This window comes from Adiantum capillus-veneris, chromosome 17 (genome assembly GCF_014529385.1).
Source record: "Adiantum capillus-veneris isolate H3 chromosome 17, ASM1452938v2, whole genome shotgun sequence".
In the NCBI taxonomy this organism is placed as follows: Eukaryota; Viridiplantae; Streptophyta; class Polypodiopsida; order Polypodiales; family Pteridaceae; genus Adiantum; species Adiantum capillus-veneris.
In genome coordinates, this window is record NC_140947.1 from 132,628,968 (window position 1) to 132,636,477 (window position 7,510).

Here is a 7,510-nt window from a genome sequence, read left to right on the forward strand (position 1 = left end):
AGGATGAAAGATTCTTGAGTCGATTTCGAAGAAACCTGTGACGAAGGCCTCTTCAAACGTCTGTAAATAATGTGAAGGCATGTATATTAGTCTTGAGTACATTGCCATCAGAATATGTCATGGCGGTGAATCTTGGAGATTCCAGAAGATCCCTCTATGCCCTTCCAGGAACAAGTTCCATGGATGATCGTCACCTTCAGTGTCTTTGAACACCTGGATGCAGGTGACAATCATCTGGGCTATCTTTACCAGCATCTGACAGGCCACGTCAGGGATATCCCGCAGTAAGGTGATTGTCGAATTCAGAGTGTTGAATACATAGGCTACTGTAGAAGGATTTTGTGCTGTCAGGACTGGGTAGTTCAACTTTTGCTGCCTTGAGCCTTTCCATGTGGCAAACTCCTTCCATGTGCGTCTTCTAGGGACTGGGCAGAAAGTAGGATCTATTTGAATGTGTTGAGGAGCGTTGTGGTAGTTGGCTAGATCCTGTGGTCGCTTGTCCAGCCACTTCTGCCTCCATTTAGAGTGATCTTCGATGAGAGCCTGAGCTTCTTCAGCTATCAGTGCTACACCTTCGTAATCTCCGTCTTTGTTTTGTGGCAGGGTCGACCGCATCTTCTCCTTCCATAGGATTGCTTCGTGGCATATCAAGGGATAAGGTAGGTACTCATGTCCAAACCCCTCCAAGTAAGAACGCCAGGGCTGCTGACTCCATTATCTTCTTTTCATATATCATGTAATTTTTTGATGGTCCCTCTGGCATGTCCTTGATGGTCTGAGCTAGATCATCTCTTATGTCCAGATTTGCCTCTCCTGATCCTTGCTCTTGTTCTCCTTGGTGTGATGTTTCACGCAAGTCAGGCATTTCTTGTCTTAGCAGCAGTTGCGGTTGCACTTGGGCTTCCTCTGTTCTGATTTGCGGTTGAGAACTAAATGCTTCTTTTTCTTTTAGCAATGTGTCACTGATCTGCTTCTGAGTCTCTAACTCGGCCCTTGCTTGTGCGAGTTGCTACTGTAGCTCTTTCACTTTTTGCTCGTTTGCCTCCATCTGGGCCATCATTCCCAATAAGAGCAGTTGTCTTTGAAGTTTTTCTTGCTCTAGCTCCTCTTTCAGCACTACTAGGGTGTTCACTGCTGCAGTATTGTCTGATGTGGAGACCAATGCCCCGGCAGGTTCTTGGTTTTCCATCAAGGTTGTTAAAGTTCTTTTCACAGTGAGGTATAAACTATTAACCCTCTGGAACCTTGCGCTTTCGTAATCAAGCTGCTCCGTTGCTTTCTTTATCCTTGCTGACAAAGCTTGGCATTCCGTTTCCTTGGCTATCAATTCCATCCTGACATCCACCAGGTCTCTGATCAGAGACTGAGCCTCCTGTCGCTCAGTGTCTCTTTCCTTCGTTACAAGCTCCAGCTATACCCGCAGGCTCTCTAACTCCTCTTGCCCAGTTTTTTGCTTTTGTTGAGCCTCCTGTACCCGGTTTTCTTTTTCTCTCAGCACCACGTGCTGGCATTGGAATTGTTTTTCTAGATCTTGCAAGGTTTTTCTGTAGTCAAATTCAGCCATAGCCTGACAGGCTTCTTGGTATCCTATTGCTTCCGTAGGAGGCATAAACTCTTTTTGTGAGGATGAAGGAGGAGGAGGAGGAGATTTCAGCGAGGGAGGAGGTGGTGATTTAGGTGAGGGAGGAGGTGGTGATTTCTCCACTTCTTGTACATGCCTCTTTTTTTATGCATCTTCCCTTGGCTGTGAAGCAGACGCGATCGCTTTTCTTTTCTTTAAAATCTTTATTATTCTTTGGCGAGTCGAATCCGCCGCCCATCATGCTTCCACATTCCTCTCTCTTTGAGTTTTCTTTAATTGCTCTGCTTGGTTCGTATCTTCAGCTGCTTCTTTTGTCTTTTGTTCCTTCAGTGGACTGAGAAGAAATGTCCACTTCTGCAGCCTTTTGTTCCTCTTCTAACCTTTGTTTTTCAGTCCGTATGCGAGATGCATTTTCTATTCTTGCTTGTCTTTCCTTCTCGAACCTTCGTTTTTCTGTTTGTTGTGTTGCAGCAGCTCTTGCTTTTTTGTCAGCCCGCAACTTGGTCCTTCTTTCCTCAATTCTTTGTTGGGTCTCTGCATATGCTTTTTGAAGGTCAGACTGCGGCATTGTACTCCTTTTCCTTTTTCTTCTCTCAAGCGGTGTGGTGGAGTCTTCCTCCTCACTTTCTTCAAATTCCAATGGTACTTTGTCTTTTGACCCTCGAGAGTTTCCTTCGTCTTCAGTCTCTGTCTTTTCTTCATCGCTTGAGCTTTTGTTGGATGCCTTAGCCGAGCACAATGATGTTGCACTAGTGGTCGTCCTTACTGAGTGAGCAACCAGCTTTGCTTTCTGAATCAAGGTCATTTGAGAACTGGCCACCGACAAGTCTTCAATCATGCCCAAAGCTTGGTATGCTATTCTTGTTAGCATTGGCCCTGCACTCATGTAGCTCTTGTTCTTGCCGAGCTTTTCAAATTTGCTTCGATCAAGTTCTCCAAGATGTAAGAACCATAATCGCATTGGATGGTTTTGTTTTCAGCTGTTGCTAGAGCCATGACCACTACAATGTGCAGGATCGGCTCAGTGTAGCGAGGAGGATTTTGTACCCTGAAATGTTGAGAGATCAATCTCATTGGTAACTCCAGCTCATTGTATATCATGTCATTGTACTTGTACTTGTTTCCTTTTGCTTTGATAAATGCCTTCTCGTTATCCAGTGACTTGGTCTTTACCAGCAAGTCGTGTTGCCCTGGAAAGAAGTGCAAAGCTTCGTTGATGATTTCTTTGGTGATCTTTACTTTTACCTTTGAACCATCCTTGTCGGTGAGCATTGCTTGCCCATCATACTGTATCGAGCTCATGAGCTCGTGGGCCCTCATGTAGTCTGTTCCCCATGGCTGCAATTTGAAAAACTGCTCCAAATGCACAGCCCACACGGCTTCTGTGACCTCCAGCCTTCGATGGAGATTCCATATTTCCCGTGGCATGATTGTCGTCTTTACCATATCACCATCATCATCCCTAAACTTCGCGATGAAAATGTGAGCAGGGATCTGAGCTAGTGTTTCATCCGAGATGTGAGCTTTTTTGTTTGTAGAGAGCTCATCCACTTCATATGGTGTTGCTGTCCACTGCCTTGCTTGCTTTTGGCGAGGCATTCTAATCACAAGCCGTCAGGATTTTCCAGCTTTCGCAACTAGTAGCATTTAGACTTTTAGTAAAAAGAAGTTCAAAAGTTAAAACTGATCATAACTTGAACAAATCTCATCCATTCTTGTCCATATTTCACCAATGGAACTAGGAAGACTAGAGCTATGACTGATTGAGATCTGAGCCAAATCTGGGCCTGAGGTACACCGATCGCGATCGTAGTACAGAGGCCAAAATGAGATTTGATCACATGAGTGGTTTGATGATAGCTAGAGGTCATTTTGGTCAACTCTATCTTTTATTTGAACCACTTTTGAGGTTATAAGTCCCAATTTTGGGTTACAAGGGAGTTTTGGACTAGACTTTGATTTTTCATGGGTTTTTGATGACCCATTGGCTTGAAACTTGATGTGTGACTTGAACAAGATGTGTACAAGAGATCTGTTAGGTTTTGGTCAAAATTTGATGCTGAGGTACACCGATCGCGATCGTAGTACCTGGGCTTTTTTGGGTGAAAACTGGATGGCTTTGGTCCCCTATGCCTGCCTAGCCCACTAATGATTTATTTTCAGGTTTGGACTTAAAATGAGCAAATTAGAGCAATTTGTCAATGTTTGACCTTATTTTACTAATTCTAACCATATTGGGTTCTCGTGATGAATTCTGGTTGGAACGTGGAGTTAGTTGATGTTAGTTTTTGAGCTTTTACTGCTTCCATGATGTGTTGCTATCATTAGCCTACTCCGCTTATCTGATTCTAACTTGATCAGGCACTTTTTACCCCGTCTTGGGAGATTTTCCAAACTTGTGCATTTTTTAGGCATTCTTTGGATACCAATGGGATAATTGGGCATCTCTAAGTCGCCTTTTAGTCCTTGACATTAGTTCGGCCAAATTATTCCCTTGCGTGATCACTCGAGACTGAAATGGTCATCTTCGTCCTTGTAGGAGATTCTGAGCTCCAATCAGGGTTTTCTACTACCGTGCTGACTCCTAGTCGGACAGGTATGCCTTTCAAACCACCGGTTATAATTTTTAGTCGAATTTTGGTAGTTGTAGGTCAAATTTTCCGATTCGGGTGTGTTTGAAAAATTTGGCCCATTCTATGAGCAAAATTTGTGCATTTTTCATGAAAATCCAAGAGAGTGTATCCCTCACTGAGTTCTAAGCCTGGGTCAAGACAAATTTTCTAAAACCTGCATCTGGGGGCACCAATCGCGATTGTACCATGGACCCCAATTTGATTTTTGATACCTACAGTTTGTTGGCGAAGTTGAGGGGAGGCTTTTTGCAAATTCTGTGTCAATTTTGGTCAGAGTGGTACAGATCGCGATAGTTGTACCACCACCAAACTGAGATTTGATCATATGGCCTGGTTCCTGACATTGTGGGGAACACATTGATGTGTTCTGTCCCTGAAAAAGTTTTCTCATGATGCCTCTAAGGGCCCTTGACCTATTTGACTCAATCCGACTTTGATTTGATCCATTCGCCCGTTTGTGCAATGATTCGCGCTTGCATGCATAATAGACTTGATCTTTACTTGATAAGTAACATACCTATGAAATATGGTATGAAATGCTGGCTCCAAACGTCCGTATGGGGTAGAAATGTGGCAGCTCGCTCTAGGTCAAGAATCTGTCTTCTTCTCTCTCAAAATGTGAAAATGAACAATGAGCTAGAATTTGGCCTACCTGACCCATATCTTCCCGAGGTTTTCGTGACATAGGTATTATTTTCATTACCTTTGATCCTGATATAATCTACATACCATCTATGGGTCAAACCGTTCGTCATTCTGGCGTCGTATGACCATTTGATGCGATTCTGGCGAAATGTGGTCATGATCAGTAAGGCTAAATTCGACATCTTCAGAGTAGCTTCATATCTTCCATGCTTGATATCTCTATCATGATACTTTGGCGTTTGCTTCCAGAACTTGATTTCGACACTGCGGGCAATATTTTTGAATTTTTGAAAGATTATTAACGAAAATCAAACAAAATAAATTGAAAATACTTATTAATTGGCAAAAATTAGCAAAAAATTATTATACTCATCCCTAAGCATAAATTTTCACTAGAAGCATCCGAATGCTCTAGATTTTGTCATTACAGCTCATTATTATGTTGGTTGGATGATAAAAACACTAAAAATGCCAGATTTTGATCAAATTTGTTCGAAATTGAACTCTAAATAATGAAAAAAAAAAACAACAAACACACGCATTATGTACATATATACACGTTGGACCCCTCAATGGTCCTGCCTGCTGCTAGATTCAGCAATTACTCCCCCCTTCCTAAACTGAGTCATCCCGGACGAAGGTTGTGTGCATGTGCATGGGTTTTGAAATCTGTGTCTATGCACGGCCATGTAATGTGGCCCTATCCTCATGTTGAGACAATGCGTTGGGAAACAAAGTGATGTGCAAGATGCGGGGAATGAATGGAATATTCAGTGGCTTTGGATGGCGAGGCTAGCTGTTTATGGAACAGAAGAGCTTGCAATTCAATTGCTCTCTTTTTGATTGTTGGTTTTTTGATGGCAACTATTTTTGGAACCCATTTGTATTCAGTTTTTTTCATATTTGCCGATTTTGATGTAGGTTCCTGAATTTTCTTAGGTTTCCATTGCCATTTTGTTAGTTCAGGCTTCCTGTGTTGACTTTTTTGTCTCCGTTCGATCTTTGTCTCGCTGAATTTTTTGTTGTCTCCAGCTTTGGTTGCCATTTCCATTCTGGATTAGCTCCTGAAGGGATATTGTGTTTCTGTCGTCAGGAGTTGTGACTTGGGCAGTCATATCTGTCTCTGTTTTTTCTGCGCGACTATTTTCCTTATCCATACTTTCCGAACAGCCGTTTTCTGTGTTTCTGGTTGATGAGCTGATTGCTTTTTGTCAATGGAGATAATCGGCCATGAGTGATCTGTTTTGGCGAATGGAGTCATGTACGTGTTGGAATTGTGTGTGTACATCAGCGCACGTTCTGACCATTTGGTAACTGCATTTTACGTTCTCATCCATGGAACTCCCAAACGTAGTGATTCTCTGATTCCTCCGTCTTTCATTACGAAAAATTGATGAGGACAACTATTTCCATCAATATTGATTGGTAAGTTTACTATGCCCAATGCTGGCATTGTTGCCTCGTTTGCGGCTTGTAAATCTTGTGTGGATTGCACTAGGGGTTCATTGGTAAGCATCGGTAAGCATCTTGTAAGTGGAGAAGTTGACCACATTGACTCTTGCCCCTGTGTGAATCAATGCTCGTTGATATCTGCCATTCAGAAGTCTGACATTGATGCGAACATCGATTCCTATTTCCCATTGCTCGTTAGTGTGAATTATAGAAAGAGGAATTTGAGCCATATCTGCTGGTTGAGGAAGTCTTTGTTGTTGTAATTTTTGTTTCCGCTTTAAAATCCTGATTCTGGCTTCCTCCTGTGCTTGAGCTTTTGTTTCATTTTCTTTGTTCTTGCGCTCCTTTGCAGTGTGGATTTTGGCAAGCATCTCTGAGGTTAGTGGTAGGTTGTACTTCTTTAATCTGCAGCCACTAATCCAATTAGGCATCTCCTCTCCCTCTAATGTCTCAAGCTTAATGGCACCACTAGATGATATGTCATGAATCACATAGGGTCCGTTGCCTCGCTTTTTGAGTTTCCTGAAATGTTGTTTCAGGGTATACATTAAGACGTAATCCCTCTTAGCAAATTCCTTGCTGCTGATAACATGTTGGTCAAAGAATGATTTCATGTTTCGTTTTTGCGCGTAGATTGATGCAACTGCTCTCAATCTAGTTTCATCCAGTTTTTCAAGGATATCCATTTGATTGGATAACCGTCCATTCTAATTCTTTAGCTACCCGAAGTGTGGGGATAAGAAATTCAAGTGTCAAAATTGCTTGAATTCCATAAACCATGTTGAACGGAATCGTTCCAATTGAGGTTTTGTACGCTACTCTATATGCCCATAAAGCTGAATGCCGCTTCTGATCCCAGTCGGCTCTTGATTCACTAACAATTTTCGTGAGAATAGTCACCAAAATCTTGTTCGTACTCTTTGCTTGGCCGTTAGCTTGTGGATGATAGGGAGCTGACTTCTTGTGAATTACCATGAATTCATCCAATAGGAATTCGATAACTTCATTGACAGAATGAGTCCCTCTATCGCTCACTATCTCTATTGGTAAGCCATATCTGGTGAAAATGTTCTCATACAAAAATTGTGTTGTCGTTTTTGCATCATTTTTGGTCGTTGCTTTCGCTTCAACCCACTTTGTTAGATAATCTGTTGCCACAATAATGTATTGAGCATGCGTTTTATATCCAGGAGGCACA